The following is a 19,348-nucleotide window of genomic DNA, read 5'->3' as shown; positions in this document are numbered from 1 at the left end:
GACTCCCTCACTCTCTCACACACATACACAAATGGACTCCCTCACTTAGACATTTCTGAAGCATTCTATTGTCTTGGGGCATTTATAGTAAACGGCTTCTGCAAAGGACACCATTAAAATTCACTTATTCATCAACCAAAACCTGTTTGTCCATTCAGACACCCTGCCCTACATCCTGTTTCTTCAAAGGTAACTCACGTTCACAATGTAGAAATGTATGAATGCAAACAGCTTTTCACACATTTACACAATACAACTGCTAACACTTTTCAGGGCGAAACTTTCAAGATGACATTCATCAACTGACAGAATTCCAGCTCCAAATGGAAGCTTCACGATATAGAAAGTGACACAGAAATGAAACCACAGGTTTCTCTGTTTCTGCACCCGCTATTGGAAAGCACAGGGTTAGATACGAATTAAACTTCAGTATAAATTGTCTCCATCAAAACCTCCCAGGGCATGTACAGCATGATTTTAACACAGAGTAAACCTCTATCAACACTCTCCCCATCAAACACACCCAGGACAGGTACAGCACGAGGTTAGATACAGAGCAAATATCCCTCTGCACTAACCCCATCAGACACTCCCAGGGCAGGTACAACACAGCGTTACATACTGTGTGAAGCTACCTCTACACTGTCCCCATCAAACACACCTGAAAGAGCTAAAAGAGAGGGAAATAGAGAGAGAGAGAGAGATGGAGACTAATATCCTCAAATGTTACTCTTTCTGCTGTAACAGACACATGAAGAATATTTGAAGTCTCTGTGACTGAAGTAGAGCCCTAATGATAACCAGCATGGTGGAAGAGAGCGATAGAAAAGAGAGAGGGAGAGGAAGAGAGAGAGATGGAGAGAGGCAGAGTGACAGAGGGATCAGGAGAGATAGCAGTGCAGAGAGTAACAGTGAGGCAGTGAGGAAGAGAGATAAAGTCAGGTTGACAGCAAATGTCAGGAGAGCCTGAGACATTTTCGAAGCAGGGGAAAGGGTTTAAAATGGAGGAGTGTTTCTTCTCCATCTTTAAGTGACAATCCACACTGACATGGAGAGGATGGGCTCATGGGCAGAAAACAAAGTCAGAATAAAGAAGTCATTTTCAGCTTGGCAAGCTGGTGCTAGTGGGGTGCCCCAAGAACCACAGCTAAAGCTGCAGTTTTTTTACGGTCGATATCAATGACTGAGATGAAGGGAACAAGTGGAATGTTTCCTGGATAAAAGAAAAATACTGCGGATGTTGTAAATCTGAAACAAAAACAGAAAATTGCTGGAAAAACTCAGCAGGTCTGACAGCATCTGTGGAGAGAGAAAAAACAGAGTTATAGTCTGTATGAAGAAGAGTCATAAGGACTTGAAACAGTAGTGGCGGGGGGAGGAGCGGCGATGCCAGCTGTGGCCGCTTGGATGGAGTTGGCAACCTTGGAGGCGGGGCAGTTCTTCCACACATGCCCCAGCTCCTTACAAGCATGGCACCGCATGCCATCCACAGTCCAAAAGACCTGGTAGGCGGTCCCCTCGAAATCGATGGAAAAGGCCCCCTCCAGCCACTCCTCCCGGGCCAAGTGGATGAAAACCTGGCGCCGGAAGGAGTACACGTGGTGGAGGACCATGTCCCTGAGGCCGAGCGGGATTGGCGCAACTCCAGACCTGACCTCCCCCTGTTGATGGAGGTGGGGTAGGAGGAGCTCACTGGTAACTAAGGGCTCGAAATTATGAGTCTCTGGGTGGTAGCCTCAAGAGGGTCCACCGCCAGAAAGGTCCTGTCCACTGTGAGCCCCTTTTCCAGGGCCAGGTGCACCACCCGCTCAGGCCTCAGGTAAAATACGGCCTTGCCGTAAATCTTTGAGGCGGCGACAATGGCTGAGAGGCCGACGACCCCAGCCATAGACCTACGCAGGCCTCAATGGTCATCTCGGGGTGAGTGTAGCTCTTCACCCCCAAGGCCTTGGTGAGGAGGCGGAAAGGTGATGGGGCCACGGGAGCAGCAGGAGCCACAGAAGCAGCTGTCCCCGCATAGGTTTTTTTAGGGGGCCCCACCAGCGGTGACAATACCGCATCCACATTTGCCTCTGAAGGCCTGGCCACAGGTGATTGTAAAGTAGCCATAGGGGCTGAGCCACACCCACTCTGAGAAATATTGGTTTTAATATTTATTTTTTAAACTCCTCCCTGAGGGACAGGGGGAGAAAGGTGGATTAATCTCCCCCTCTGAGATGTTAAATAGAAGAGAGGAGAGGAGGGAGAGGGGTAGAGGACAGGGAGGCACAGGAGGGAAAGGGGAAAGTATAGGTGGGTGTCTTCTGATGGAAGATGAACGGTGGGTGGGGGCCTTGATGATCTTCTGGTAGGGGGAGGGCGATGTCTTCACCAGGCAGCCGGTACTGCCTGGCACACAGGAGTGAGGCCTGTCCCTCTTTACCAGGCAGCACCAGCTACCTGGGCTTAGGCCTAGTAAACAGTGATGGAATCGGGGGGGTGGAGGGGTGGTGGCAAGACTTTACACACAGTTGCACACACGCCCGCTTTCTCCCTCAAGTCTCAAGGGCAGTCTTCTGCCCTCCCCCTACAAAACACAGTTCTTGTACAGCCTCCACCTGAACAAATATAACTCCAGACACCCACCTAGGATGTTTCAAAAGACAGTCCTGGCCTCCTGGCCTCCCTGTCCTGTAGCAGCAGCAAACAACAGCAAACAGCAGCAGCAGCTCTTCCTCTCCCTCTCTCTCCTTCTCTCTCCTTCCCTCTGTTGGCCTTACAGAAATGCCTTTCAGGCTCCAACTCCCCCAGGCAATGGAGGATGATGAAGTTGTTGTTGAAAATAAAACAGAAGGCTTCAGGAGGCAAGCAGTCAGAATAATAGGAAATCCAGCAAGGCAGCAGTCAGGAGCACACAGCCAGAGCACCTTACTCTCCCTGCTCTCAGGCTGCAACCGAAGCAGCAAAGGAGCAGCAACGAGCTTCTTTGAGGAAGTGTCCACTCATCTTGGATCCATCGACGCGGGCAAGTGCATCGTCCTCGGGAGATTTCAACTGCACCCTCGAGGCCTGGGACCGTCACGGTGCCCAGCACCTCACACTAGGTGTGAGTAAGTTACAGGACTAGTCGCCTCCTTCGACTTGGTGGACGTCTGGCGACATCTCCATCCTGATTCCAGCGTTTTCACTTGCGTGTCACCTAGAGTCAGAGCGTCCAGACTCGACCACCTTCACGTTTCCAAGGTGTTCGTGTCGTGCATTCCATCGGCTTCTGTGCGGTAGGTGCTGTGCTCGCACCACCATCTGGTGTGGGTGGAACAAGTTGAAAGCTTAAGTTTAAAGTGTAACTCGCTTCCTAACAGCACTATGGATGTAACTGCACTAGATGGACTGCAGCAGTTCAAGAAGGCTTCTCGAGGGCAATCAGAAATGGGCAATAAATGCTGGCTTAGCCAGTGAGGCTTACACCCAATGAAAGAACAAAAAAATGTAATTGTCTGAGAGAGGTGTCAGTTAGGGAGATGGTATCAGGTTTGGGAGTGTTGGGCTTATTTATATTTATTTAAATAATCTGCATTAAGAAAACAATGCTAATGATTACGTTTGTAGAGGGGAGTGGAGAAGCAGGGCAAGGGTGGGAAATAAAGTCTGCACATCAGGCTGATGATTCAATTCAAGACACAACATTTGTAGAGTCAGAATCATCCTAAATGAATAGTCGAGACAGAAAAATGCAAGGGCAACAGTATTCACTGATGGGGGAAAAGTGTGTTGGAGTGAGATGATTCTTTTTTTTTGAAAAATATACTTTATTCATAAAATATCTGGAATAACATTCCAAAATATTTCAAAATCACCATCACATAAGTACAATCAGATTCAACTTTTACACATGGATCACAAGGTGCAACAATACAATCATTGGACTGAGATGATTCAACACTGACCACATCCACTAACTGCACTGCAGCAATTAGCAAAGGAATCTCTTTCATAGATTATTTGCCAGAGATGCACCATGTTTAGGTCATACTGTTTTTTATTCATTCACAGGATGTGGGCATCACTGGCTGGGCCAGCATTTATTGCCCATCCCTATTGCCCTTGAGAAGGTGGTGGTGAGCTGCCTTCTTGAACCACTGCAGTCCGTGTGGTGTAGGTACACCACATGGCACTGAGCAAATCAAACTTCCAATTGCATTTAACTCTCTGGTCAGGAGGCTAGGGGAAGGATTGACCTTGTAGGGCCATTGCATGGTTCACAAGGCAAGTGGAATAGGAACGTTTAACCCTGAGCACTACTTGGCTTAAAGACTGATGTCACGAAACACATTGTCTTCACCAACAACAGGCATTTAAATCCAGAGAACCTGACTCAAGGTGCCTCACACAAGGGGAGAACTGGGTACAACTCTGCTCACCTTGGAGGCAGCACAGAGGGAATCGAGAAAGCTGATCCCAGGCATCAGAGAAGAAATGCAACAGTCTTTTCAGGCAGAGGGTATACTGAATTTCAAATAAAAACCAAAAGGAAGAATAGAAGAGGATGAATGAAGTGCAGGGAAGTAGAATTTGACAGCTCCAGAAGGTGCATTAACCCAAATGGCTTCTTCCTGTGCATTTGTTTCCATTGTATGACTCGCTATTAGAAATGATTCAGTAAGCTGAGGCTCTTCATTCTACCAGAAATACAGAGAGAAACTGAGATCAATAAGATATATAGTGGGGTGGATAAAGTCAAGACAGAGCGATGCCAAGGTAGAAGGTGGAAGGCAGCTGAACAGGGCTGTAACCTGCAGGGCTACAGACCAAATGCTGCAAAGTGGGATTACGCTGGGTGGCTTGTTTTTTGGCTGGTGCAGAAGGATAGGCCGAGTGGCCTCTCTCTGTGCTGTAAACTTTCTATGATTTTAACAAGCAGCGCAGGTTTTGAGCTCTGAGGTGCAGGTTTAGCTTCGAATGAGAACTCATTCCGTAGCAGGGGCCAACAGCTGGTACATGTATGGCAGGTGGTACTGGTACACGTATGGTACATGTTTGGCATGTGGTACTGGCACGCAGCACTGGCTCGTGGCGGTGTGGGTGTACACATGCTACCTGAGTGGAGGAGGCTGTGGGTCAGAGATTGGGAAGGTGGTCACTATCGATAAAAGGCTGGCAGGGTCACCTCCACCCCAGTGCCTTCTTTCTACCAGCGTGATCCTGAGCTATGTAAGCCTGTTCCTTGCTACCAAATTTTGCATGCTTCCCGCCCCCTCCAATATTTTAAACTTTCCAACCAAGCTCTTGTATGCATCTTGTATTGCCCTCATTTCTCTTACTTCTCTCCTGATACTTGCTTTTATCTTACACTATTATCCCTGCGCCCATTTAGTCAGCTCCTGATTTCCATCACATCCCTCTACAGATCACTCTTCAGTAACTTTCTTTTGTACATATAGCCATTTCTCTCTCTTGTCTCTTCTGCACTGAGTCTGCTCATTCTAATAGACTGGCCATCTGCAACATCTTCCAGATCAAAGAGTCATTAGCTGGATACCTTCATCTCGCCTTTTTCCTGCTGACCTACTGAGTGTTTGCAGCTTTTTCTGCTTTAAAACATCTCCTTTGTGTTGAGAACAGAAAACTTATGCCCTGATTCAAGTGGAAAGGGCCCTCCACCAAATTCTCCCAGCCTCCACGCCACGGGGCAGTTCCCCAGCCATCCAATATCTATTCACACCATCTACTTACAGCCACAGCAGCAAACATGGCCATCAGCGAGAGAGAATCCTTCACAACAGTCACGTCAACAGAGATAAAAACAAAAAACTACTGCGGATGCTGGAAATCCAAAACAAAAAGAGAATTACCTGGAAAAACTCAGCAGGTCTGGCAACATCGGTGGAGAAGAAAAGAGTTGACGTTTCGAGTCCACATGACCCTTCAACAGAACTGAGTGTAGTTAGGAGAGGGGTGAAATATAAGCTGGTTTAAGGTGGGGGACGGGGGGAGAGAAGTTGAGGGTGGGGTGGTTGTAGGGACAAGCAAGCAGTGATAGGAGCAGATAATCAAAAGATGTCACAGACAAAAGGACCAAAGAGGTGTTGAAGGTGGTGATATTATCTAAGAAAAGTGCTAATTAAGAATGGATGGCAGGACACTCAAGGTACAGCTCTAGTGGGGGTGGGGTGGAAAGACTAACAAGGTATTAGTTGTAGATTTAAAAATAATGGAAATAGGTGGGAAAAGAAAAATCTATATAAATTATTGAAAAAAACAAAAGGGAGGGGGAAGAAACGGGGTGGGGATGGGGGGAGGGAGTTTAAGATCTAAAGTTGTTGAATTCAATATTCAGCCTGGAAGGCTGTAAAGTGCCTAGTCGGAAGATGAGGTGCTGTTCCTCCAGTTTGCGTTGGGCTTCACTGGAACAAAGCAGCAAGCCAAGGACAGACATGTGGGCAAGAGAGCAGGGTGGAGTGTTAAAATGGCAAGCGACAGGGAGGTTTGGGTCTTTCTTGCGGACAGACCGCAGGTGTTCTGCAAAGCGGTTGCCCAGTTTGCGTTTGGTCTCTCCAATGTAGAGGAGACCGCATTGGGAGCAACGAATGCAGTAGACTAAGTTAGGAAAACTGCAAGTGAAATGCTGCTTCACTTGAAAGGAGTGTTTGGGCCCTTGGACGGTGAGGAGAGAGGAAGTGAAGGGGCAGGTGTTGCATCTTCTGCGTGGGCATAGGGAGGTGCCATAGGTGGGGGTTGAGGAGTAGGGGGTGATGGAGGAGTGGACCAGGGTGTCCCGGAGGGAACGATCCCTACGGAATGCCGCCGGGGGGGTGAAGGGAAGAGGTGTTTGGTGTTGGCATCATGCTGGAGTTGGCGGAAATGGCGGAGGATGATCCTTTGAATGCGGAGGCTGGTGGGGTGATAAGTGAGGACAAGGGGGACCCTACCATGTTTCTGGGAGGGAGGAGAAGGCGTGAGGGCAGATGCGCGGGAGATGGGCCGGACATGGTTGAGGGCCCTGTCAACAACCGTGGGTGGAAAACCTCGGTTAAAGAAGAAGGAGGACATGTCAGAGGAACTGTTTTTGAAGGTAGCGTCATCAGAACAGGTCATGTCCAGGGAAGTGCTCAGGAAATTACATTTCTTTGCTCTGAGAAAGGCCGGATTAGCTCACAGAAATTTTCAATGGTTCCAGCTTTGACAACATTGATTCAGTCAAATTCTTCACTGTCGTAAAGGGTTAGAATAATGGTTTGCAAATTAAATGACAAACTTGATAGTAAGTATGGCAGTCAGGACATTTTGTCACCCAGAAAGTAGATCAATGGGCTGTTATCAGGGACAAATTTTAAAAAAGCAGCGTAATTGAGGGCAAGGGACAATTAGACGCATGTTAGGAGAGAGATAGAACTGACAGACACAGTGAATAGGTGGGGAGACGGGTATAAGGGATAAGAGGAGAAGGTGGGGAGATGGTATTGGTGGGGGTAAAGCACCTTGAGAATGGGGGATACAGGGAGGAGGTGGGCCAAATCTACAAGAAATGAGTGGGGTCAATATTTGTAAAATATTCTTGTTTTAAATTGAGAAAAGCAATGAGGTTGTTTGGTTAACGTGGTGAAATCGAAACAAAACAAACCGAGTGAGTGGACATGACAGGGAAAAGATGGGAATGAACAGGTGTGGCTGAGAATGAGGGAAGTTGTACAGCTGAGAAGTGGGAAGCTGTAACTGAGAACGTCCGCTCATTTAGTCATCTCCAGCTCTCCATCTCCTCACCGGGCAGGTTACAACATGGAGGGGGGCTCACGGGACATTTGGAAGAACAAAATAGTGACAAAGGTGCCAGGTGGGTGGGGCACAGGGCCCTGGGCACTGAACTGGAAGTGATTTCTGTTGATACCAAGGATTTGCGTACATAGTTACGTTAATGCATGCATTTAATAGTGTAATTAGTATAGGAGATAGCGTGAGATGGGTTATTAAAAAAGGAAGCAGTCTTTTAGAATTATGATGGTTCATTTTTTGATAGAGAGGGGTATATCATGAAAAGATATTAATGTTTATGTAATTGGAAATTATTTTAAATTGGACTTGTAGTAGGGTCTGTGGGTGTGAGTGTGTGTGTTTGTTAATTGGATTAAAACCAAATAGTCTGGCTGCTTTGATGTATAGTAATTTTGAGATGTTAATTGGGTGAACAGTAAGTGCAAAGGTAAAGAGTACATTTGTGTTTTGTTGAATAAACCATTCAAAGACTGGGGGTGAAATCTTGCAACGAGCTAGCAGACACCAAGCAACATGTTTATATTACTAATAAAATCGATACCATGAAAGGGTTTTTATGGTGAAAAGAGGTGAAGGTCAAAAGGCCTGGCGATACAATGAGAATTTACATTCAAAGGGTAAGCTAGGTATAACCCGAGAGGAGTGTGTGTGTGTTTGTGTGTGCACGCAGGTCAGAGGCATGGAAGATCTGAGCCTCTGAGCCGACCACTGTGTCTGCAAAGGAACAAATTGAAAGGAGCCTCATTTTGAATTTCTAAGATAAAATGTGCTTTGCCTGGTGTCTGTTTAAGTCTATGAGGTTATTGCTGACTTGGGAAAGATTACCTGGCAGTGATTAATTTGGTGAGTTGTTTAAACATTATTATGGTAGTAATTTGTGGACATGTGTATGTGTTTAAATCTATTAAATTAGTAAATGTTTAATTTAATTTTCATAAAAAACCTCTGGAGCCTTGGTGGTTTCATTTCTGAATTCAGAGTTGCATCTGTTACTCACAAAAAGAGGTTGTGGTGGAAGAATTAATCCGGGCTTGTCTTTTGGTTCAAGCTGGTTTATTTTCAAGACAGCTCCTCAATACTACTGACTTACAAGTAGCTTCCACACAAAATGTTCCAGCTGTACATTTTTATTCTGTTTCGATGGGATAATCAGTGCCCATCACCTGTTTAACTAGCAATTGTCTTTAACAAGGTGATTGCTGGGCAGTGTGATTATTTATACATTGACAGATTCCACTCTTTTCTTTTTAAATTAAAACTTTGAAAAAAATTAAAGAACATTCTATTTTGAAACAAACAGAAGGAAATAATATCACGTACTTCCACATCTATAGTTCCTGTATTACCTTTACCGAATGTCTATATATATAAACAACTCCAAAAAAAGTGTTTTTCCATTTCATCATTATAACACAAGACACCTCTCTTCCAATACATTTCATAATTTCTTAGACCGGCACTTCTTTTTGTAAAACAGTCTTATAGTTGGTGTCTTGTGTCAACCCATTGTATCTTAGAGATTTCTCTTCTCATTAACATTTCTTATATGCTGGCCAGGTCTATTCTTAGCCTTTCTTCATTGACACTTTTCATGGAATGACCATTATCCCAAAGAGACTGGTTATCAGCATAACATTCTCTGGGCAAACTTTTCTCACATTGCCCCTTATATAATATTTCTGTCAGTATATTGGATAACTAAACCCCCATATCTAATGCTTCTACCAAGGCCATTGTTTCAGCAGCTAAGGTGCTTTTCACTACCCTTTTTATTTTCTTGGCCTCCCAAGCCAGCGGGCAACATTTATCATTCTTTCCCACCAAGAATACGTTAAACCCTGTGCTAGAGTACCCATCTGGAAGATTGGCATGTGAAGCATCGCTAAAGCTGACCAACCTCACATCCTCTGGCTCGCCCAAGGCTGGAAACTTGAGCACACATCTCTCCAAATTTTATTTTTTGTGTTTTATTTGCTCTCAGAACATCCTCAACTGTAGCATGTTTTATCATGGTACTCAGCTCCAACACATCATAACTAGCATCAGGCCTAGTCTGAGTGCACAACCAGTTCAACTGCCCAGTCAAACTTCTCAATTGTTCCGTTTCTTCCATGGTAGCAGGATCCTCTTTTTGTGAGGAGCTAACCCGAGTTATTGGGAAATGATTAACTTTTTCTGGATAATGTTGTTGATTCAATGTCAATCCTAATTTACTTTGCTTAATGTCTAAACCTACATATTTAAAGGCCACTGAAGCCTGACTTCCGACCTGGAATTCTTTCTTTATCTTCTCGATTACCCATTGTTCAATTTCTACAGAGCCTCCCCAAAGGAAATCATCAACATGCATGATAAATATTCCAGCTAGTTTCTCCTTATGGTACCAGTAGAACATTGCAGGGTCTGCCTTTAACTGACTGCAACTTGTTTTCAACAGGACAGACCTCATGGAAAAATACTAAACTCCTGATGAATCATTCAACCCATAAACACACTTATTCAATTTCCATAGCTTTCCTTCTACATCCCCAGCTTCTTTGGGTGGTTTCAAAAAAACTTCCCTTTGAAACTTCTCCCCCTATAAAATCTCAGCCTTTATATCAATCGATTTGCACTCACAGGAATAAGATGCCAAAATAGCTTTAAAAAAATCTTCAAACTCACTTTCCCCACAGTAGGCAAGTCCACTGACATTCTGATCTCCTAGTCTCTTTTCAAAGCCTCGGGCTATTAATCTCGCTTTGGCCTTATATGTGCTCTCTGGGATTACCTTTTCTGTACTGATCCATCTGTGAGATAAAGCTGGCTGTCCTCTGTCAGGTATTTCAGAATATACTCCAAATTCCTCCCAACTTTCTAACTCTTTCCGTTTGGCTTCCTTTATCAGCGTATTTTCCAATTTATTAGCAGCTATTAGAATCTCTCTGTCATAAGGACTTCTACTCCTTTGAGATTTTTTAGCTTGCTCTCTAGTCCTTGTTCTTGTTAAGCTATTGCCTCTACTCACATTCCTCTCCCTTTCTGGACTGCTACTATATGATTTTTCTCCCGTGCGAACAGAACTCCGTTTGCAAGTCCATGATTTTTTCTAGGGCCATGGCCACTTTCTGCTCCACTGTCAGAACTCATACTGCGCTTTCTGGGTTTCCACGTCTTTACCTCAGTTTTCTAATCGATAGGTCTCGTCTCCTGTCCTTCACCCTGCACATTTAGCCAATGTTTGTATTTACTAGTGGCCTTACCTGCTCTCCCTATGATGGTGCCATCTCTCCACACACTGGTCGCTTCTGGCATGTATGTTACCTTTGTTCCTACTTTGGGTAGTTGCCCTTTCAGGCGGATCATGTTGCCCTGTGCTACTTTGTTCATAGTCGGTCAACCCTGTATCTGCTGTCGTCTGCTCCTCATAACTACCCAGTGTGTGTGTAGGTGAAGTACATGGTGCCTCCTTGTATTCTATGTCCTGTTCAGAGCCTGTAAAGGTATAGTCAGTACCAGTTAACTGTGAAGAATGTACCCTAACAGTTTGATTACCGTGTTGCACAATTACTACTTTCCAATAACTCCCTATAACCTTGCCAGGTCCTTTCCACTCTTTCCAGCCTTTCCTTTTATAATGTACCATATCTCCTTGTCTAAACTGTATTCCTGATGGTCTTATGCGGTGCCGTAGGGCCCGCCGAATTTTCTCTGAAACCTCAGCTTTAATGAAAGCTTTTCTGCCCATGTGCAAAGCGTTCAGATAAGCAGAAAAGATGGAGCTAATGCTAGTCCCTTCTAGAGCAGGGGGAGCATCTGACAACACTGAAGACAAATTGAGAAGAGCTGTTCTACCCCATTGACACTGATTCCAACCCCTGTCACCCACCACCCACCTGCTCAGACACTCATTTAGGTTCACCCAGACCAGGCCTTGTAACGCTTCTTACAAACATTCAGGGTCAAATGCAAGTAGCAGTTGTTGCTCTTGTCTGCCTCATTTTTTTATTGCATTCAGCAATCACAATTTTACGCTCCAGTCAAGTAAAGAACATGCTCCCACCCTCAACCTTCCCAGGTTCTCTCCTCCGCTCAAGGCCTTGATCAAGCTTTTGCATTGTTCCATTGGTGTCACCAGCCTTTCCAACTACAATTCCCATTCTGCATGTATAAAACCCAAAGTCAGCAGCCACAATTTCAGAAATGAGAACATCGAGTTCCACACTGACATCCAGACGTATGCACAATCCAAGAAAAGGGGCAACTGGACAGTGGAATCGGCCTGATTCTCCCCACTTTGACCAGGGCCCTATTGGCCACCTGCAGAGGTCAGATACTGCACCACATCCCGGGATCCAGCCTGGGGATTTGTTGGCTTATTTAGCACAGTTTCACCCTCATCAGTGAATTGGCCAAGTACCCCAATAAGGGCGTATCACATTACACATTACATTAAACACTCCAGGCATCACATCCCCTGATGTCCACAGTTCTTGGGTGAGTCAGGATGTGAACCATGATGGCCTAAGAATTGACCATGGTAATTATGGAAAACTTCAGCCTTTTGGGAAGACAGTTCATCAACAGCCTTAGGTTTGTCGCCGAGTGTAAACCCTTTCCAAATGGTAACGTGTGTGCAATTTAATTTATCTTGCAGCTGAACTGACTGAATTGGGGTTGTGGGGGGTTGCGAAGGATCTAACTTGAAAGAAGCTTACCTTTAAGGTCCAGGTTTTTGGCACCATTGATGCTCTGAGTCACAGATCTAGCATCCACCTTCAGTGTGTGAGTGTTGCTGTTGTCCCTGGTGATAACCACATTGTCAGAGCCTGTAAAGGTATATCAGTTAACCGTGAAGAATGTACCCTAACAGTTTGATTACTGTGTTGCACAATTACTACTTTCCCATAACTCCCTATAACCTTGCCGGGTCCTTTCCACTCTTTCCAGCCTTCACTTATATAATGTACCATATCTCCTTGTCAGAGTTCTTTTCAGTGTTTTTAGAGTTCCCCTTGATAACGTTGGGCCCATTTCCCAGATCAAACACATAGTGGATGTATCTGCAGAACGACAAGGATTCATCAAGTTTTAAACAAATCCTGGAGCCAAGACTGGTGAACAAAGGATATCAACAAACAAAAATTAAATACAGGAATTTGTATGTGATGTATTAACCATTAGAGTTGCAGTAAAAATATTACACTGCTTAACAAAAAATGAAATATAATTAATATTAAAATTAAAGAAAGGAAAAATGAGAAGCTGTGCATTTATCACAGATTCACTATTTAGTTTTAATTTAACTTTGGCAATGAAAATGTTAACCAGATCCTTGATAATTATTTAATATTCTTTCTTTTTCAAAGAAAAGCACTCTTGAATTGCTTGATTCCTGGGATGGCAGGATTGTTGTATGAGGAGAGGTTGGGCCGACTAGGCCTGTGTTCACTGGAGTTTGGAAGAATGAGAGGGGACCACATTGAAATGTATAAAATTCTGATAGGGCTGGTCAGACTGGATGCAGGGATAATGTTTCCTCTGGCTGGGGGAGTCTAGAAAAAGGGGTCACAGTCTCAGGATACAGGGTAGGCCATTTAGGACTGAGATGAGAAGAAACTTCTTCACTCAGAGGGTGGAATTCTCTACCGCAGAAGGCTATGGGGGGGGGTCAAGTCACTGAATATATTTAAGGGGGAAATCGATAGCTCTCTAGACTGTAAAGGCATCAAGGGTTATGGAGAGACAGTGGGAGTATGGCATTGAGATAGAGGATCAGCCATGATCATATTGAATGGTGGGGCAGGCTTAAAAGGGCCGAATAACCTACTCCTGCTTCTATTTTCTATATTTCTATGTTTCCCCTCTCAAAAGCATTGACTGTCTTTGTAGGGTACAGGTTCCATAGGGAGCTTTCATTCTCTAATGTCTTGTCCAGGTATCTCTTCATGTGTGAATTTCAACAGTGTGGATTTGCAAAGGAAGAATTGGCATTTGTATGTTGCCTCATGATGTTTCAAAGCACCTTCAGAACCAATAACTTAAAGCAAAGTCACTGTTGTGATGTAGGGAGATGGGGCTGGAATGGACATGAAAGCTCGGAATCTGTCATGTTGAAAGTTGGATGAAGATATCAAGATACCAACTGGAATAGCAAAGGTTAATAGCAGCACTCTTCCACGGTAAAACATCACACTCAGAGCGGGGAGATCTCTGTACAAACAGTTAGAGGGTCACAGCTGATGTCAGGGAATGACTTTGCAGAAAGAATGCATGTATAAAAATGGGGGAGGACTGTGGAGGCAGAAATCCCAGAATAGGTGAAGAAGCCGTTTGAAGCTATGATGTGAGGAAGGAAATGAACTAAGTGGCTGGAGTGGCCTGCCTGATCTCTACCTATCTTTGTGATGTTTGTCATTAAAATAATCTCTTGTTCTGCCTCACTGTTTGGCACAAGCAAAACCAGACTAAATGAACCCACAGCCAAGACCAATTAAGTTAAACCATTCACATGAAAGTCAGCAAGCCGGGGGAGGGGGGCTGGAAATTAGTCTGTTTCTATGGTGTAATTAGTTAAATAAGCACTTTTTAAGATTTGCTTTAAAAGGTTGTTGTGACAATACAAATACAAAGTTTAAGGAGTAATTTCTACATTCTGATTTAAACCACCATTCATCCTCAGCTGACTGACTGGTACTTGCTTTGAAGTGAAGGTGTTTTATGTTACAGCCCCGCGAGTGACCTCCCTTCTTTACATTTACACTGCTCCCACTTTCTCTCCATTACTCACTGACCATCAGCAGATGTGGTGAATCCAGTGAGAACTCACAAAACGACCCAAACAAGTTTCCCATACCCTTTAATTAGTCCCACAGCGATGAAGTTGTTGCCATCTCCACTGTTGAACAGGATGAATCCGTCGGGGGAAGTGGTCTTGAACTGGATGAAGAGGTGCATGGACGTGTACGCCTGCAGAGTAGCCAGGGTCAAATAGCTGTTCTTGGTTTTGAAAGTGATGAGATCTGCAATAATGGATCTCATACCACAGTTTAATTAATCATGAATAAAAAGTCACTGTAAAGCATCACTTGGGAGTGGTATCGCACTGAAGGGTGCATTTACTCCACAATTGTATAGGCAGTTGACATTGTAATTTCAATGTAAGTGCAGCCTCAGTCCAGGTCACAGCCTGACCTCAGGGAGCTGAACAAAGCAGAGAGATGCTCTGTGGGGGAAGAATTCTTGCTCATCTTCATCTCAGAGTCAGTTCCAGGCTTCACGCTCATTTTGCACTTCTCAGTTTAGCATCGGTACAAAGCCGTTTCAGCTGTGCTCCACACTTGTGGAGTGTAAATGCACTTTTGGAGAGTAGGAAGCTGTGAGGTTCAATCACTTGTGTGTACTGAGTAAGTTGATCACAGCCAGGACTGCGCTGAGGTACCAAAAAGTGAGCTGGTAATCTGGGCATTGAAAAGGGTAAAGAGTCCACATCTAGTTTCTAATTGTTATCCTGTAACCCTAGAAGTTTACACTCCTGTAATGTTGGGTGAGACCAGCTCAGGGCTGGGATGTAACGTTCCTGAAACAAACTGTTGACTGGACTCATACTGGAGGTTCTGGAGGGTTGCACCTTCAGAAAAGGAAGTAAAAGGAGTAAAAGAAAGATAGCATTTATTTTTAGACAAAGGGCGCTGCTAGCTTCTGAATACTTGTAGCTTTGGCAAGTTTCAAGCTTCCATGGTGGGATTTAAACGAGAGGTACATGCAATATTTCTTAATCCAGATTCAGAATAAACCTTCAAAATGTTGCAGACAGAGGTCACTTCAAATTCTAATAGCAAGTACACATGTACGTTGAAATTTGACTGTGTGTAGGTAGTGTCGTCTTGGCAGTTTCCCAACAGTCAGTGCACTTCAACATTTGTGAAGTGTTCACAGAATCACACAGTGCAGAAGAGGCCCTTCAGCCCATTGAGTCGGTACTGACACATGAGAAACACCTGACCTACCTACTTAACCCCGTTTACAGCACTTGGCCCATAGCCTTGAATGTTATGACATGCCAAGTGCTCATCCAAGTACTTTTTAAAGGATGTGAGGCAACCCGCCTCCACCACCCTCCCAGCATTCCAGACCGTCACCACCCTCTGGGTAAAAAAGTTTTTCCTCACATCCCCCCAAACCTCCTGCCCCTCACCTTGAACTTATGTCCCCTTCTGACCCTTCAGCTAAGGGGAACAGCTGCTCCCTATTCACCTTGTCCATGCTCCTCATAATCTTGTACACCTGATCAGGTCGCCCCTCAGTCTTCTCTGCTCCAACAAAAACAACCCAAGTCTATCCAACATCTCTTCATAACTTAAATGTTTCATCCCAGGCAAAATCCTGGCGAATCTCCTCTGCACCCCCTCCAAGTGCAATCACATCCTTCCTATAATGTGGTGACCAGAACTGCACACAGTACTCCAGCTGTGGCCTCAGCAAGGTTCTATACAACTCCAACATGACCTCCCTACTTTTGTAATCTATGCCTCGATTGATAAAGGCAAGTGTCCATATGCCTTTTTCACCACCCCATTAAAATGCCCCTCCGCCTTCAGAGATCTATGGACACACACGCCAAGGTCCCTTTGTTCCTCAGAACTTCTTAGTGTCATGCCGTTCATTGAATACTTCCTTGTCAAATTACTCCTTCCAAAGTGTATCACCTCACACTTTTCAGGGTTAAATTCTATCTGCCACTTATCTGCCCATTTGACCATCCCGTCTATATCTTCCTGTAGCCCAAGACACTCAACCTCACTGTTAACCACCGGGCCAATCTTTGTGTCATCCGCAAACTTACTAATCCTACCCCCCACATAGGCATCTATGTCATTTATATAAATGACAAATAATAGGGGACCGAGCACAGATCCCTGTGGTACACCACTGGACACTGGCTTCCAGTCACTAAAGCATCCTTCTGTCATCACCCTCTGTCTCCTACAACTAAGTGAATTTTGAATCCACCTTATCAAATTACTTTGTATCCCATGTGCATTTGCCTTCTTTATAAGTCTCCCATGTGGGACCTTGTCAAAAGCTTGGCTGAAATCCATATAAACTACATCAACTACACTACCCTCATCTACACACCTGGTCACCTCCTCAAAAAATTCAACCAAATTTGCTAGGCATGACCTCCCTCTGAGAACACCATGCTGACTATCCCTGATCAAACCTTGCCTCTCCAAGTGGTGATAAATTCTCTCCTTCAGAATTTTCTCCAATAGTTTCCCTACCACTGACATGAGGCTTACTGGCCTGTGGTTCCCTGGCTTCTCTCTACAACCCTTCTTAAATAACGGAACCACATTAGCTGCTCTCCAGTCCTCTGGCACCTCCCTCTGTGGCCAGAGAGGAATTAAAAATTTGGGTCAGAGCCCCTGCGATCTCCTCCCTTGCCTCCGTCAGCAGTCTGGGACACAAATCATCTGGACCTGGAGATTTGTCCACTTTTAAGCCTGCCAACACCTCCAATACCTTGTCACACCCTATATCAATTTGCTTAAGAACCTCACAGTCTCTCTCCCCGAGTTCGATGCCTTCATCCTCATTCTCTTGAGTGAAGACAGATGTGAAGTATTCATTCAATACTCTAGTGATGTCCTCTGGCTCCACCCATATATTGCCCCCTTGGTCCCTTATGGGCCCTACACTTTCCCTGGTTATCCTCTTCCCATTGCTATACTTATAGAATATTTTGGGATTTTCCCTACTTTTACCAGCCAGAGCTTTCTCATATCCCCTCTTTGCTCTCCTAATTGTTTTCTTAAGCTCCACCCTGCATTTTCTGTACTCCACTAATGCCTCCATTGATTTGCTTCCTTTGTACCTGCTAAAAGCCTCTCTTTTCCTTCTCATCGTAACCTTAATATCTCTGGTCATCCATGGTTCTCTGGGCTTGTTGCTCCTTCCTATCATCCTAGAGGGAACATGTAAAACCTGTACCCTTCCGATTTCCTTATTGAACGCCTCCCACTGCTCCTCTGTAGATTTCCCCACAAGTAGCTGTTCCTAGTCTACCTTGGCCAGATCCTGCCTTATTTTACTCTCCACTCTCACCACTCTCCCCCAATCCAAAACTTTTTTTTGCAACTTGTCTATTTCTTTGTTCATAACAAACTTGAACTGTACCATGTTGTGGTCGCTATCACTAAAATGCTCCCCCACCACCACCTCAGCCACCTGTCCGGCTTCATTCCCCAGAATTAGGTCCAGCACTGTGCAGTCCCTTGTTGGACCCTCTACATATTGACCTAAACATTTCTCCTGTACACATTTCAAGAAACCCACTCCATCCAAGCCTTTAACACTATGTCTATCCCAATTAATTTTGGGAAAGTTGAAATCACCTAATATAATTACCCTATTGTTATTGTTTTTACACACCTCCGCAAATTGTGTATATATTTGCTCCTCAATTTCCCGCTGACTACCTGGGGGTCTATAATAAACACCTAACAATGTGGCTGCCCTTTTTTATTCCTAAACTCTGCCCACAAAGCTTTATTCGATGCCCCCTCCAAGATATCTTCTCTCTTTACTGCTGTAACTGACTTCGTAACTAATAATGTAATGCTCTCTCCTCATTTACCCCCTCCCCTGTCTTGCCTGAAGATTCTATATCCAGGAATGTTGAGTTGCCAATCCTGCCTCTCCCTCAACAACGTCTCAGTGATGGATAGTATATCACAATTCCACATGTCAATCCTCACCCTTAATGCATCTGTTTTACCTGCAATACTCCTGGCATTAATGTAGAGGCCATCCAGCCTTGCCTTACTCCCTTGAGACTTAATGCAACTGTACTCCCTCTGACTTGATTGTTTTGCAGTATTATGATGTTTCCCTATTCTGCTAACATTCTGTGTCCCCTCCCCCTGCTGAATTAGTTTAAACTCCTCCCAACAGCACTAGCAAACCCGCCCGCAAGGATGTTAGTCCCGCTCTGGTTCAGATGTAGACTGTCCAACTTGTACAGGTCCCATCTTCCCCAGAAACTGTCCCAGTGATCCAGGAATCTAAAACCCTCCCTCCTGCACCAACTCTTAAGCCATGTATTCTTCTGCGCTATTCTTCTAGTTCTGAGCTCGCTAGCACGTGGCACTGGGAGTAATCCAGAGATTGCAACCCGAGAGGTCTTACTTTTTAGTCTACTGCCTAATTCCCTGAATTCTTGATGCATATCTCATCCCTCTTTATACCTATATATTGTGCTGCCAGAAGCTTGGCTCTGTCTGCACTCCCTGGAGGAACCAGTGCCCTCATCAGCCTCCAAAATGGAATACCGATTTGTTAGCGGGACCCCAGAGGACTCCTGAACTACCTGCATGTTTCTCTCGGACTATCTGTTGGTCACCCATTCCCTTCCTTCCTCAAGTCCCTTCATCTGCGGTGTGACCACCTCTCTAAACGTGCTATCCACGATGTTGTCAGACTCGCGGATGCCCCACAGTGTCCCCAGCCGCCGTTCCAACTCTGAAACCCAAGCTTCCAGGAGCTGCAGCTGGACACACTTCCCGCACACATGCTGGTCCCGGGCACTGGAAATGTCCCCGGCTTCCCACATGGAGCA

The sequence above is a fragment of the Cetorhinus maximus genome, unplaced genomic scaffold (genome assembly GCF_964194155.1).
Source record: "Cetorhinus maximus unplaced genomic scaffold, sCetMax3.hap1.1 HAP1_SCAFFOLD_168, whole genome shotgun sequence".
NCBI classification, from domain to species: Eukaryota; Metazoa; Chordata; class Chondrichthyes; order Lamniformes; family Cetorhinidae; genus Cetorhinus; species Cetorhinus maximus.
The sequence above is the reverse complement of the archived record's forward strand: the minus strand, read 5'-3'. Positions refer to the sequence as shown.